The following is a 16,701-nucleotide window of genomic DNA, read 5'->3' on the forward strand; positions in this document are numbered from 1 at the left end:
ACATTTTGTGCCTAAGTCCATGTCTCTTGCCTTGTTGACTCATTAAAACACTCAAAGTAAACTATGGCATGAAAGATTTGGACATCTTAATTATCACTACCTTTAGCAATTAAGCAGCAAGGAAATGGTCATTGGTCTACCTCAAGTAAAGTTTTTAGAGGGAGTATGTCCAAGTTGTGAAGCAAGTAAACATCCTAAAGAGAAATATGACAAGGGGGAGTCTTGGAAGGCAACTGCTATTCTAGAATTGGTACATAGTGATGTAGTTGGCCCCTTTCCAGTACCTTCTTTTAGTAAGGCCCACTATGTTCTCACATTTATTGATGAATTTTCAAGGTACACTTGGGTCTTTTTCCTTGGTCATAATAGTGAAGTCTTTGACAACTTTATCACATTCAAAGCTCAAGTTGAGAAGAAATCTGGGAAAGCCATCAAGATCCTAAGGACAGATAATGGCAGAGAATATGTCAACTCCAAACTTATAGACTATTGCACACATGAGGGGATAGATCTTCAACATTCAGTTGCATACACGCCATAGCAGAACGATGTAGCTAAAAGAAAGAATAGAACCCTTAAGGAAATGACTACTTTCATGCTTCAAAACAAGTCTCTTGATCAAGTATTTTGGGCCGAAGCCATGTGTTGTGCCAACTACATTCAAAATATAAGTCAGCATAAGGCCTTAGATGGAATAACACCTTTTGAGGCATGGTGTGGCAGGAAACCAAGTGTTAAGCACTTCAAATTTTTTAGTTCTCCAACATGGGAAAGGATACCTCCACAAAAGAGAAATGCATTAGAACCACAAAGAAAACCATGCATATTTGTTGGATATCCTGATCATCTCAAGGCATATAAATTAATGGATCCAGAGACTCATGAAATATTCTATGAGAGGAGTGTTCATTTTGAAGAAACATGTCCAAGTTTGGCTTCTTCAACTCCTCCTTCTTCCTCCTATGTGGATAGTGATCATAGTTATGAAAGTGACTTAGAAGATGAAATTCCTCCAACCTTTATTCGCAGGACGCCACCTTTGCAAGGTCAACAAATAGTTGAGGACATTCCTTCATCTTCTTCCACTAAACCTTGTTGGGCACAGAAAACTCTTGATGCAGCAGGTTCATTGGTGGGAAATCCTTCAGATACTCGAAGAAAAAGCTCACAGTACAAGTAATTTCCACATGCATACATAGCCATTGCTTTAGATCCACAGTCTTTTAAGGAAGCATCAGGGATTCTAGAATGGGATACAGCTATGGAGGAAGAATACAATTCATTGATGAAAAATAACACATGGGACTTAGTTCCCCTTCCTAAGGGAAGAAAAGTGGTTTGATGCAAGTGGATCTATCGAACCAAATTTTTAGCGGATGGAAGTATTGATAAACATAAGGCTAGCCTTGTTGCTAAAGGTTTCTCGCAAGTTCCAAGTATTGACTATACAAAGACTTTTGCACCAGTTGCCAAGATGAACTCCATTCGCTTGACACTAGCAATTGTTGTAGCTCAAGGATGGGTTGTACACCAGATGGATGTTAAGAGCACATTTTTGAATGGTGACCTTCATGAGGAAATTTATATGGAGCAGCCACAGCGGTTCGTCCAGGATTCTATTATGGTTTGCAAATTAAAGAAGTCTATTTATGGTTTAAAGCAGGCTCCTCGGGCTTGGTATGCCAAAATGGATTCATTCCTCCTCTCAGCTTTTTTCACAAGATGTCATTCTGATTCAAATGTTTACATTCTTCAGAAGGATAACTCTCATTTGATCTTAGTGCTTTATGTCGATGACTTGATCATTACAGGGAGCACTGCATCCATCATAGCCAGTTTCAAGACCTCTCTTCAGGATAGATTTTCCATGACAGACTTAGGTTTGCTACATTACTTCCTTGGCATTGAGATCATATAGTCTTCAGTAGGGATTTCACTTTCACAGCCCAAGTATTCTCTTGACTTTCTTTCTTAGTTTCACATGATTAACTTGAAGCCTACTCCTACTCCCTTCCTATCAGGTGTCAAGCTAGAGGCTAAGTGCACAACTCCACTTGTTGATGCCACATTATATAGACAGTTAGTTGGGAGCCTTATCTACTTGACACACACATGCCCTGATATTGCCTTTGCAGTTGGTATGGTTTAACGCTTTATGTAAGAACCTCATGAGCTTCATTGGAAGGTTGCCAAGCACATTTTTCACTATATCAAGGGAACACATACACATGGGATTCATTATGTAACAGGTACAGGGCTTCAGTTGATTAGATACATAGATTCAGACTATGCAGGAGACTTAGATTCTCGAAATTCTACTTCAAGGTACACATTTCACCTTGGTTCTAACCCTATTTGTTGGCAAAGTAAGAAGCAAAACAATGTTGTTCTTTCTTCCATAGAGGCTGAGTATCGAGGAGCTTTCAATGCAGCTACAGAGGCTCTTTGGTTACAGCACATCCTAGAGGAGTTTGGATTTGATCTACCTAAGCTAACAATTCTTCATTGTGATAATCAGAGTGCCATTGAAATCTCTAAGCATCTAGTTCAGCATCAGCAGACAAAGCACATTGAGGTTCATATGCACTATATCAAAGAGCTTATACATGAGTAGATCATTGCACTTCAATACTATCCTATAGCAGAGTAGGTCACGGATATTTTCACCAAACCCTTCACCGAGGTCAAGTATACTCATTTGCGAGATCTCTTGGGGGTGCGGGATGTTGTAGATAGGGGAGTCCCTTGACTTCTCTCTTCTTCTTCTGGGAGGGATTTTTTCCTCTTATGAGGTCTTCTTCTCTCTCTCTCTCTCTCTCTCTCTCTCTCTCTCTCTCTCTCTATTGTACTTATCTCTCTTTTTGGAGGAGGGTTTTTCCAATGAGGTTTTCCCTCTTTCTCCGCTTTATGAGAGATTGCATTGCATCATTTTAGCATTGCTTTTGTAAATGGGTACCTAACATGGCCTAGTAGCCAGGACCCATTATGCATTAGTGAGCTTAAGTGCACTCCCTTAAGTTGCACTTAAGGGGGGGTGTTGGTGTAAATAGGTATTTACTATTTACACTTTACTTAATTTTACTTAGGTTAGTGCATTATTTTATTATCTCTCTTTATGAGACACTTAGGAGTTTGTACATCTTCTATAGTTGTCATGTAGACAACATAGAAGTATGCAACTCTAATTATGCACATGGTGTCTACACCACAGGAGTTTGCATCATTCACTGAGTTGTCATGTAGACAACATAGTTTTTCGCACTCCTAATTTTGCACATGTTATCTACAACACTAATGTGCGTGTTTCACATTTGTAGGCTTATCCTCTCATCATCGCACTTACTTTCGTGCATAATGGAGGATAAGCCATATTTGGTGGACATGTGCCTGGTTTTTGGACTTATCATGATGCTGATTCCAAGGCATTCTAGATTCATCTTAGAGGCCTTTATATTGAGGCACTCCTAGTGTACTTGTACATAGAATTGAATACTATAAAGTTATTCTGATCATACTCTGGTCTAATTGGTGCTTGTGTTTTGAGTTCCTTGGTCTTGGGTAAATTCTGTCCTAAGGTAGATTCTTACAAAAACATCCAAAATAAAAGTCAAAGGTGTATTTGGATGACTCTATATGTATTATTAGGATATGTCAACACTAGGTATTAAGTTTGAGTGTCTAGAACCTTCTTAGGTGGCATAAAATTGCCTGTTTAATAATTGCCTGAACATTGTCTAGGATAACTCTGGGTGATAGTTCACATCTTTTTCATGCATATTACTATAAAAAAGGCACCCATGTAGGATATCATATTGTAATTTTGAATTTCGTAATTCCGCATTTGCGGCAATAATAAAAAGCCCATATTTTGTTTTTGAAAATTGTTATTGTTTCTTTGTTTTTGTTATGTGTTTATGGTATTAAGGGGAGAACCCTTTATCAAGTAAAACAACCCTTATTGAAAATGATAGAAATAGAAATACTTTTGGGTGATGCAATATTTCCCTTACACCAAAGATGCTCCTGCATCAAACACTCAGGGTAATTTGAGAAGTGACCCTATCACATCTCAAGTGTTCAAAGAAAAATGAAGATGGTTACGTCCTCCCTTGTCATTCATGATGAATCTTCTATAGGTCATCCTTTCCATTTGGCAAAAAAATCTTCATATGTTTTGTTCCTTGTGCTTCGGCCAATACAATTGTCTAGTATATCTTCAATTTCTTTTGTAGTTGAAGTAGTTGTTGCAATACTTCATTGCACTTCAATGAATTCATCTTCATCATCTCCTCCATGATATTCTATTACAACTAATGCACTTGTGTTCTTTTCCAATATTGATGATATGTGCAAAAAAAATTTACATTGGAAAGGTAAAGGTTTTTAAAAATATGACAGTTCTTCAAAACTCAATCGTATTTTGAAGAAGTTTCTACTTCTTAAAAATGTGATCAATTTTTGAAGAGATTTTCACTTGGAAAAGGCTCAACATTACCCAATCTAACATTTTCAAATTTTAAGAAACATAATTGGGCTATGCAAAAATCAATATTTTTTGCATGTGTCCACTATTTTTGTCCTCTTGCCCAATTGCACAAGGAAATCATAGAAGGATAATTGACCAATTGGTAACTTATTTTTCTATTTGAGTTGGGACATTCTAGAGGTGAATAGGTCATTGAGTAAGAAGAAGATTGCAAGTGTGTTCAATAGATTGTCAAGTGAGAAATAATTGGCACCTGGTAATCACATTATTGAAGCTAAGGCAGATGCATCAAAGGAATGGAAGGGTGTTGCATAAAAGGATGAACCCTATAAGGATTGAACAAACGATGGAGGACTTCAAGAGGGAAATGAGGATTAAATTTTGTTATGTTTTAACTAAATTATGAAGGATGTTTTAGATTGAGAACAAATATGAGGAAGTTGTTGAAGATCTTGAAATTTTTTATGTTCAGATCCCTACAAAAGAAGAAATATTCTTAACAATTATTGCATAAATGGGTAAGAATCGTAGAATGGATGTTTCTAATTCCTCTAATTTGTTACATCCTGAGGATTTGATAGAGTGGATTGGTGAACAAGAAGATTTCTTTGAGCTTGAGGATATTTAAGATCCAAAAAGGGTTAGAATATCACAAACTATGTTGAAGGGTCATATTGCCTTATAGTAGAAGGAATTACAAATAGATAGCTAAGATAATGGCGAATTTAAAATAACTTGGTGGGATAAATGGTTTCTAAACTTAAGGATAATTTCATTCCTGGGGATTATGAATTGGAATTGTTCAAGAATTTGTAGAATCTACAACAAAATGACTTAAGTGTGAAGGATTACATCAAGAAGTTCTACAATATGACAATTGGATCTATACATTGAGAAATATTTAGGGAAAACTTTTAGCTAGGTATATTAATGGTCTAAGATGTAATATCTAAGATAATTATGTTGAGCATCAATTTAGTTGAATATTTTTATCTATATGCATTGAAGGAAGATAATAAGTTGAAGATGAAACAGAGAAACCCTATCGGAAGTGAGAATTGATTTGGTAATATGAGAAAAGAGAAACAAGTTGATGAAGATGAAATTGATCAAAGAACATTTAGGAAAGGAAGTGGCAAAAAGTAATTCAAAGCTTCTTTGTTTTAAGTGTACTGATAAAAAATGACATAGAGGTTTTCAATGTTTTAAAGGATTTATAAAAAGCCTTGGTAAATAGAATCATGTGGCACATGAGGAGAATTCTACTAATAAAACTTGAGGAAGGTATGCCTCAACCTAAGATGGGAGAATGTCTTATACTTAGGAGAATTGTGTTGAGTAAGAAGAAAGTTGAACCAATTTAGAGGAGAAATTTTTTTAGGACCATATGCAAATTAAAAGGTGGATGTTGTAAAGTAATTATAGATAGTGGTTGTATTGATAACCTTTTATCAAAAGAGATGGTATTGAATTTTATCTTAAGGAGACTTAAACACCCTTCTCCTTATGAGATAAGTTGGTTTCAAGATGACCATATGGTTGATGTCAGAGAGAAATTTTGGGTTAATTTTAATATTGGATCTTACAAGGATGATGTATCATGTGATGTGGTTAATATGAGTAATTTTCATGTTCTATTAGGTAGACCTTGGAAATATGATAGAGGAGTTATTTATGATTGTTGAAGGAATGAGGTCTCAATAGAAAAGGATGGGAAGAAGTTCACCCTAGTTCCTTTGAAGGAGGAAGATGGTAGAAGTGCAAGAAACTTGATAGCCCTTATTTTTACTATGCCAAAATTTTAGAACTTGATTGTAAAAGTATTTTGAAATGTGTTGTATTGTTAGGGTTTTTTCGTTATTTGTTATTAGTTTATGAGAAAACAACCCTAACTTGATCATTTTGCCCTAACCCAATTCAAGGTTTTGCCCTAGTTTAGGATATTTTAATGTCTTAAGGATCTTGCCCCTTGCCTTGCTATTAAATTTTCCTCAATCTATGATTAAATGTGGCCTTTACTTTAGTTTTTTTGTTTAAGTGTGAGATCGCATGTGATTTTCATATTTTCCATCAAGTGGCAAAAAGGAATTCAAAGGTTCTTTGTTTTAAGTGTACTGGTAAAAAATGACATAGAGGTTTTCAATATTTTGAAGGATCTAGAAAAAGCCTTGGTAAATAAAATCATGTGGAACATGAAGATAATTCTACTAATAAAATTTGAGGAAGGCATGCCTCAACCTAAGATGGGAGAATGTCTTGTGCTTAGGAGAATTATGTTGAGTAAGACGAAAGTTGAACCAATTTAGAGGAGGAATTTGTTTAGGACTATATGCAAATTAAAAGGTGGATGTTGTAAAGTAGTTATAGATAGTGGTAGTATTGATAAAATTTTCTCAAAGAGATGGTATAGAATCTTAGCTTAAGGAGACTTAATCACACTTCTCCTTATGAGATAAGTTGGTTTAAGATGACCATATGGTTGATGTCAGAGAGAAATGTTGGGTTAATTTTAATATTGGACCTTGCAAGGATGATATATCACGTGATGTGGTTAATACAAGTATTTTTCATGTTCTATTAGGTAGACCTTGGAAATATTATAGAGCAGTTATTTATGATTGCTAAAGGAATGTGTTCTCAATAGAAAAGGATGCGAAGAAGTTCACCCTAGTTCCTTTGAAGGAGGAAGATGGTAGAATTGCAAGGAACCTGACAGTCCTTATTTTTATTATGCCAAAATTTTGGAATTTGATTGCAAAAGTATTTTGAAATGTGTTGTATTGCTGGGGTTTGTTCTTTATTTGTTATCATTTTACCAAAAAACAACCCTAACTTGATCATTTTTTCCCTAATCCAGTTTGAGGTTTTTCCCTAGTATAGGATATTTTAATTTCTTTAGGATCTTACCCTTTTTCTTGCTATTAAATTTTCCTCAATTTGCGATTAAATGTGGGCTTTAATTTAGGTTTTGTGTTTAAGTAGGAGATCACATGTAATTTTCATATTTTCCATCAAGTGATACGATCTTACGATCGAGGTTTCAAGTGTCTACTTGTAAGCCTAAGTTTTCCCTCTCCTGATGTTACAAAGTGAAGGATAGCAAAGGATTGTAACGGTAAATTTTGGGTCTCCCAATGTTACGGTAGAAAATGTACTCATATCATCATGAAGGTGAGATTATGAAGGTTTCGATCTTATGATCATCCCATATAGTTTCATCGTAAGTATCTTATGGTAAAAGGCAAGTATTACAATGTTATGATAAAGTGTTATTCATGAGATCGTAAAGGCTAAAAAGGAGACTCTCAACCATATGAAGGGAGGAGGATCGTGAGATCATAAGCCAAGAAATTTTAAGTGATACAATGATGCAAAGTGGGGCTAGGCGCATGAGCATAAAGAATTTGAGACATGTGGCAAATTAAAACTTTCGAAGCTATGAAGCAATGCTAGGCATGAGATCGTAAAGGTAAAATTTAAAGCTCCTGAAGCTACGATGAAGAAAAGTAACAGCCACCATATGGTCGGGAGTCAAAGGCAGTAGTTAAAGGAAAACTTTTGAAGTCACGACAAGAGTTAGTTGACTACGATTGAGAGATTGTAAGGTAAGAAAAGTTGAAGGTTGATACTATGCCAAACTATGCTCATATGATCATAAGGGTTTATGTGAAAGGGAGCGAAGTTATGAAGAGGCTTAGTTAACTATGATTGAGAGATCATAAAGTAAGAGAAGGAAAGATCTGATTTTACGCAAAGCTATGATCGTAAGATCGTAAGGGCTAAGATACATGATGGAGATGCTTTGAAATTTTTTATAAATTGTTTAGCATAAGTTCACGGCTCTAGAAAAATACATTATTTCTAGTGTTCTAATCTTACAATAAGTTGTGGCTTGTAAGATTGGGAGAAATTTAAAACGCCTCTTCGAAGACACAAAAAATGGTAGATCATAAGATCGTAAAGGCCAAATTTTTGTCTTATGGGAATACGAAGGGTTTGAATTCCAAGTGAATCATAAGATCATAAACCATAAGTAAGACATGAAAGTGTTTTTTTCTTTTCTAACCTAGAAAATGACAAGAAGCCCTCAACCAATGAAGCTTGAGTAAAGTACAGGGAATACAAAGCTAGAAACTTATGTTGATGCTCCATTGAGGTGATAGAGAACACTAAATTTAAAGCTCAAGCATGCAAGAAATAAATGCATAGAGAAGGTTGATGAAGTACATCCAACATAAAGACATTCTCAGACTCTAGTTACATATTACCATTTGCAGAAAGAGAGAATTTCTAGCAGTTGTACATTTTTTAATGTGAACGACTTATAGTTTTCAACGACAATTGCAGAGTTTTTAGATTCATAATTCTTAGTCAGAATGTTGGATAAAGAGGTGGAAGAAACCCAAGCCACAAACATGGAGATTACTAAGGCTTCTACTTCCAAAGGAGGGAAAACTAAGTAGATCAAACCAAACAGATTTACAAATGAATGGATCAAGTTGTTTCCAAAATCCTCAAATGTCATCTCTACAAATGATCATGATTTATGAGACTTTTATGCATTTGACATAAATGTTATATGCCTTGGTTTCAACGAGTATGAGTTATTTAGGTATTTCTATCACAATAGAATGGATAAAATCCCTATTTGCAATCCGTGGAGGAAGAATCTGGCAAAGCTCATCTTTCTAGAAGCATCTATGGATGTTGATTTGGTAAAATCCCTTATTAGGTCATACAATCCAACTACCAAATCATTCCATAGACATAATGGCACCATTCTATGCACATTGGATCATGTTTCTTTTATTGAAGCCTTTGGATTGGATGGTGCAATGAGTGAACCATTGGACTTAGTTGACCTTCAAAAAAATGTTGAAAGCAAGGAAAATCTATGATACAACACATCCCAATGGACCTCAAGAAGGTTGGGGACTCTCCAAAAAAATTAGAGAAGATGATGCCTCTGGATAAGTTCAAGAATTATTTTGTGAAGACTGTGTATGGTGTCCATAAAGTGGTAGGAAAAGATGGATCTAATATGGTATATGGAATCGAGTACATTGTGGCCAAAAATGTACAAGATGCATACCATGGTGGAGAGTATGACTATGTGGACTATATTCTAGAAAAGATGAAAAAAAACATTGAGCTGGCACAGAGTGGAGAGATGGGAAGTTTCAAATTTTATCATTACTCATTATTGATGCACTTGATCTTAGACAAGAAAGTGGGGTATGTTAGCCCAGACTATATTGATCAAACATCTGATGGTAACGGAGAGTTACCAGTTCACCTATGGACATAGTTATGGGATAGATTCTATCACTACTCTGATTATGTTTCCTTTTTCAATAATTTTAGTTATGTTATTATGAAGATGTTAGACTCTAGTTACTTTAGGGCTCCCAAGATACTCAAAAGTCTTTTGAGACTAGCCCACCTCCCTAAAAATAAGAGATTAGATCACAACTGGTGAGACATTTTCTTGTTTGCAGCTCTTTCCCTTATAAGTGTCTATGGTTGTCCTTAACCACCCCACATATTGCCCAAATTTATCCCTCCTAGACTAGCCATCATTGAGTTCATGTGGTAGTTGTTCATGGTTAATAGAGGATACCTAGGGCCTAAAGTGCATAGAGGCACAGTTTGTGTAGATGTTTTAGAATAGGAGACTTTTCAATTGGAAAAGAATCCTTGGATCAAATCCATTCTTTCCTCCACCACTTTAATTTGTCAACTATTCTCTATAGAATGTATGACCCAAAAAATTGGATGAGGAATACCCTAAAAGAAATTAGGAGTTATGTGTTTCCAAGTACAAAAAAATTACTACATGAGGACTTGATTCCCAACATTGTAGTTGAAGGGGAGGTTTTTGACAAATTAGCAAAAGTTGATGATGTTTTGAGGGTGGAAAGGTAGCTAAAAAGGGTAGATCTAGACTTTAACGGTTTCTATATGGATATCCCTTATCTACAAATAATAAAGAAGATGGTGAATGATCATGATGAGATCATGGCACAAATGTCAGAAGGGCCAATTGGAGAAGAGGGAAGGATAAATCTTGATAGCCTGGAGCCAAATGAAACCTTGGAAGTTGAAGAAGATGAGCCTATTAAAGCCTCATGGGTTACCAAGGGTAACAAGAGATAGAAAGTCATCCACATACCTGAAAGGGTAAAGCAGGGGACACTTCAACTTATGCCTAGTAAAAACCAATATTTTTTTGATCTGAGGCAAAACTATATACAGGATAAGGTCAATGCAGCAGAGAATTTTTTGACTGACTTAGAGTTGTAAGCAACAAGATTGGATGACAAGATCATCCAAGCTCAGCAATTTATAGAGGATGATGAATTAATCAAATCCACTAACTTTAAAATCTTCCTCTACAAAATAAAATAGAGTGAACTAGTCTTGAAGATGAAGCTAGGAGAATCTGAAGAAGAGAAGCAAGAATTGGTTAACAAGCTTCATGCCTATGACCCAAAGAGTGAGGTGATGACTCCTAAAGAGGCTAGAGACCTAGTACAAAGAAGTGGTATGCTTCTACTACCTAGCTAGGATCTAAAACAAGATTTCATGTTTGGCCAGATAAGGAGACAAGAGAATGTTATATCTTATGAAGCATTTGGAGCTGATGGACTTCAGAAGGGATCGAGATTTAATATTGATTCCAAGTCTCTAGTAGTATGGATCATGGCTCCTGCAACAAATAAGCCTAAATTAATCGATGTGTAGAGTACTGGTCAAGAAAATATGATAGTGTGGACTCTACAAGGTACATCAAGTACAAAAATTTCTAAGGCAATGAAACACTTCTCATTCATGAATGAGGCCAAAGTGGAATAAGTAGAGACGAAACTATCTAGAACTTTCCATGACTACAAAGATGTCAGTAAACTCTATGAAGAAGAACTCAAGAAGAGACATGTTTATAAACAGAGGATAGAGGAATTGGACATCAAAGCTCAGGAGCTAGAGATGGAAGTTGTATCTTTGAGAGAGTAGCTAACTAATGTAGAGAAAATAGAGTACAAAGCACCTAGGAGAAACTAGTAGGGGTCACAATGGAAATGTCCACTCAAATTGTAGAGGTGGAGGCAGAGGAAATAGAGCCAAGAAAGATGAGCATTGATGCTCCATCTCCACAACAAGGTGATGAGGTAAGGACAAGTGTTCTAAAAAGCATGATAGGCCATAGAGTGGAGACTCTGAAGAAGATTTCTCAACTGGCTCATGATATTTATATTTCTTTACAAGATGTTGAGCATGTTTGCAATGAAGCACTTGCATGGCTATCACCTACTTTTAATCTATGGGGGCCATATTTTCAATTTTTGGAGAGGTTGATCATGTTAATGGAAAAAAAGCTAGATTTACCAAATAAGATCATCGCAGTAAAGGAAGGCCTGGAGATAGTGAAAGAATTAATAGGTTTCTTTACTGGTAAGTTGCAGACAATACAAAAAAAAATGAAAATCATGTCACAAGGGATTGAGCCTTACATCCCACCAATTTTGGATGTTGATAGAAAATTGAAAGAGTGGCAAGAGTGGTCAAATTCTTTTGATTCGGTGCTAACTCGAGCAGGCACAACATCAGTTTTTGAAGATGATAGTATCATCCCTTTTAATAATTTGATTGATTCATTATTCAAAATTGAAATAGACTTGAATAAATTTTCATTAGAATCAAGGGCCATAACAGATGCCAGGTGGACTAAAGAAACAAAAGACTTAGATGAAGTTAAAGAAACTGAATGGCCCACAAAAAGGGACATATATGTATGGGAGGTGGTTGGAGAGATCATGGCTCTGCCAGTGGGAAGTAGTTGAAGTTTTACGTGATTAAAGGTAGTAGAAGAAAAAAGGAATTAATCTAAAGACTCCTACAGTAAGTATAACCTATCGATTTTGCAACTACTTTCCTATTTTTGTTTGAATGCATAGAATGTTTTTAATGTAACATTTCAAACATATCTAGCCACTCATTTTTCAAGTAAGATTTTGATATGTGTCCTTCCATCTAAAGCTTGTTGCAATCCTTCTATATAAGGATTTCCAAGATGTGGAGTGAGGGTTCAAAGTTTGTAGAATTTTAGTGCTTATGCTACTCACAGTCAGTCTATTTTTTGTGTCAATTGTATGGCGTATTCAATCTTTTGCAAATTTGGGAATATAAACATTGAATGATTAATTCTGTCAAGTTTTGAGTTATACTTTGAGTTTATACTAGTAATGTATTGTTAGCCAACTAGATGGGTCCAGCGGTGTTTCTATAGCCAACGGATTGACTGTCGTCGGTGTTTTGTATTTTGTAGCTGACGGGTAAATAGTTTGTAGCGGATGTAATGTTGTGGCCGACGGACTCCTTCGGGAAGGTTCAGCAGTAGTATTTATATCCTATCTAGGATCATTGTAAAGCATCATGATCTACTATTGCGAATATTATTCTGCTATTCTATTCTATTGTCTATATGCATTGATTTCTTTACCACTACAGTGAACATGTATTGTTTTCAAAGAAGATTAATACAAAGGAAAGTTTCACATATCTGTGTCTTTGAGTTTTGTCTCCATTTTCATATATCTATAATTTTGGAATTGAAGTGAACAAAGTTTTTTCATGTTAATGCAGCTTGGATGGGTTGTATATTTTTTATTGATTGCTTTTAATTCAAAGAGTTAAGTACATGCTTTCAAGAATTTATAGGGTTTGTAGGTATATGGGAGGGATATCATAAGAATGAAATTTAGGATTAACTATTGACAAATTCAATTGAAAATTAATTAAATAGGTCTAGAGTTACTTGTTTGACTCTGTATAATGGATAAGGAATTGATGAATTAATTCATTTGCAAGTTGATATGTTCATGTGGTTGCACAATACATATATCAATCAAAAACAATTTTTCATTTATGTAATGAAAAATTAAAATTGTTGGTCATTACTTATTTGTAATAGTCATTCTCTAAGTTATAGTTAGCTACTGTAATCAAGGAGTTTATTGCAAGTCCAAGAAGAATATTGACCATTTTTATGCTATAAGGGATAGATATGAAAGAAGAATATTAATGAGAAAATATTTCAAGGAGAAAATCATAAAACAAATCATATACAAATCCCTAAGGTGCACCCACCTTGGCCCTACAAAGCCTAAAGTGTAGAGAGTCGTTGTACTCTATTGAAGTTGGTCTAGATCTAAGATTAATCTTGTTGAATATGGGATCTAGCCAGTCCTTAGGCTTTTTTTTTATCTTTTGCATTCTAGTATTAGGTTTAGAGCAACCTGGTGGTTTCAAAACACCAATAGAACTTATGTCTTATGAAAACTTATTTTTTGAGTCGAATGAGGGTGTTGAAGATCGAAGTATTGAGGAAGAATTAGAGGTTGATAAAATGCATAAGCATCTTGTTATCAACTAAAGGTAAGAGTTTATTGAGTCTTAACAGATGTATAATTATGTAGCAGCATAAGCATACTTGGTTATATAGTATTAAGTATAAATTGGTAGGAGAGACAAGTTGACCAAATTGAACAAGAAAAAAGGAGGTAGTAAAAGTAGTAATCAATTATTATTTGATAATGGATGCTATAATACATATCAAGGAAATCTAGCAAATCTGGCTATAGGAGTAGCCAATTTGTAGCTAATGTAGGTTGTAGATAAAGAGGATATTTCGGTCAAGAATGAGCATGGATTTATGTTATGAGTCCTACAAGATGTTCATAAGTTCCTTTTATGGAACATTTTTTACTCACTTGGGGTCTCTAATGTAGGGACATCCTTGGGTCATTAGCAATATTGCATCAACCAAAACTAAATGCCTATCTTTAGTTCCTATTTTCTTTAGTTTTAGTATTTTTGGAGTCAACCCTTCATCTCTTCTCACTTTGAGTTGTGTGGTTAGGGATTTGTTCTAAAGTCTAGTAGATTTTGTATGTGGTTCGCATCTTGATCCATTCTTTCCTAATTGATATTTCTTTTATTTTGGTTTGGTCCTATTCATTGTTCTTGTTCTAACAATCAGATTGGGTCTTTTGATTTTGTGAAGTTGTTTCTCACTTGGTGAAATCTAATGGAAAAATTTTTGATGTTCCTTTATTTGTCGTTCATCTCCTTGTGCGATCTCATGATGTTTCATCCTTTTCTGTAGGAGTTCTTATGCATTTAGGTCCCTCTCTATATGTTGTAATTCATTTTCTTATTTCTTGGAGAATGTGATTGGTTTGGTTAGCTTGTAGCTTATGGTCATGTATACATTTGTGATAGTTGTTCCTTTGTAGGTAGAGGTGATTAAGTAGTAGTTAGTAGAAGAATAGTATCCAGTTTGGATCTGTATTTTTGTTGTAATTAGGTATGTGTGTTGTGATAATATAAATTGCACGTTGTAGGAAAATTTGATGTAAATCCTTGATTCTAAAATAATGAGAAGATCGATTTGACATGTTCATTTTCTTATTTTGTGCTTGAGATTATTATTTCTATTGTGTTGACTCATGTTGCATTGTTTAGACCATCTCCTTTGGGGAAACTTTTCCATGACTACAGTAGTGGATGAGAACTAATAAGAATACTTAAATGATAGATTACATTTCTTTCTTTTTGAATGCTTGAGACTATGCTTCCTTAATATGAATCCAATGTATGAGTTGTTAATGCTTACCAAAATGAGGGAGATATCCTTGTTTGTATACCTCTCCTAAATTTGTGGTGCAAAACTTAAACAAGGATGATGTGGATTTATGAATCTTGCTTAAATCAAATATGTGTAAGTTAATTTAAAAATGTAGCTATTCTTGGGGTCAATGGTGATTTTAACCCACCCAATCACTCTTGATTTCCCAAAACAAACCCAAATTTGAACCTGAAGTCCAATTAAGTATGGAGACAATTCAAACATTATTATTTGATTATTAGAAATTACCCTCAAAATAATTTTTTATATTTCTAAATTTCATTTAATCCAAAAAAAATTATATCATATAATATTGTAATGTGAGCTTATTTACCATAGACCCAAGTTTTGAGAAATGCACCCAACATACCCGACATCCTTATACCTTCAAACCCAACTTTTGGAGATCCAACCTTGTGTGTTACATGGCTACAACTAGGCTAACAAGCTACTATTTGTAATGCCTACCCCTACTTGACTATTCTGATTGTATTGCCAGATTCTTTTAAGCCAATTTTCTAATTATGTTTTATGATTATCAATACTTGGTTACCCGATTTGATTAGATGTGTTTTATATTCAGTTGATTATATGTGATGAGTTGCTAGTTATTTAAAGTCTTTATGATTATTTTGATGATGATATATGTATGTGCAGTTAGTGATTTTAGTTATTTCATGATGTTAGTTAGATGAATTATTTTTATTCAGTTTCTATGGATACTTACCCCATACTTGCATGTGTATGGTGTGTGTGTATGTTTTCTTTATGTTTGACATTTTTTATGTGGTTGAGGAAGGGAGTCGTAGTCACCTACTAGTCAGGATCTACATGATGTACCACCTCCTACAATTGCTTTTTTAGTTTAGAATATTGTGTTTGTACATGCGTGAATTCTATGCAGATTATAGCGATTGGGTATCAACTTCCTTAAATTGCCAGGATGAGCATACCCTATCACAGTATTTCAATGGTATAAGTGGGGAGATAACTCTTGAGTCCAAATCCTATCCTTAAGCCAAATTGTCCTAGAAAATAGGACAAGTATCTGAGTTAGTTTCACCTTTCTGAATTTGTGGCTTTGACCCTAGAATTTGACTTTGTTCTTTGATTTTTAGTTGAGTTGTCGTATTTGGTTTTGTGGGTCTTTGTGATTTTCTGTTATAATTAAATCAAATTAAAAGATAATTTAACAAAAAATTTATAACAAAATTTGATATTTATTATATTTCATTAATTGAGAAATTAATTAAATAAAAGATTTTATTAAAGTTTTACTTTTGACTTATTTATATTTATTTAATTTAATGATAATTATTTAAGAGTTTTATTTTAATAATAAACTCTAAATAATGTTATTAATTAAGTTGATATTATTAAAAAATATCTTGTGAATTTATGTAAATAAAAGAATGAAACTTAAAGATAAAGTTATGGTTCTAATTTAGGCATAATTATATTTATTTAATTTAATTATTATTATTTAGGAGTTTTATTTTAAATGATAAACTCTAAATAATATTATTAG

Source organism: Cupressus sempervirens, chromosome 3 (genome assembly GCF_028749045.1).
Source record: "Cupressus sempervirens isolate cs-2001-9-10 chromosome 3, ASM2874904v1, whole genome shotgun sequence".
NCBI classification, from domain to species: Eukaryota; Viridiplantae; Streptophyta; class Pinopsida; order Cupressales; family Cupressaceae; genus Cupressus; species Cupressus sempervirens.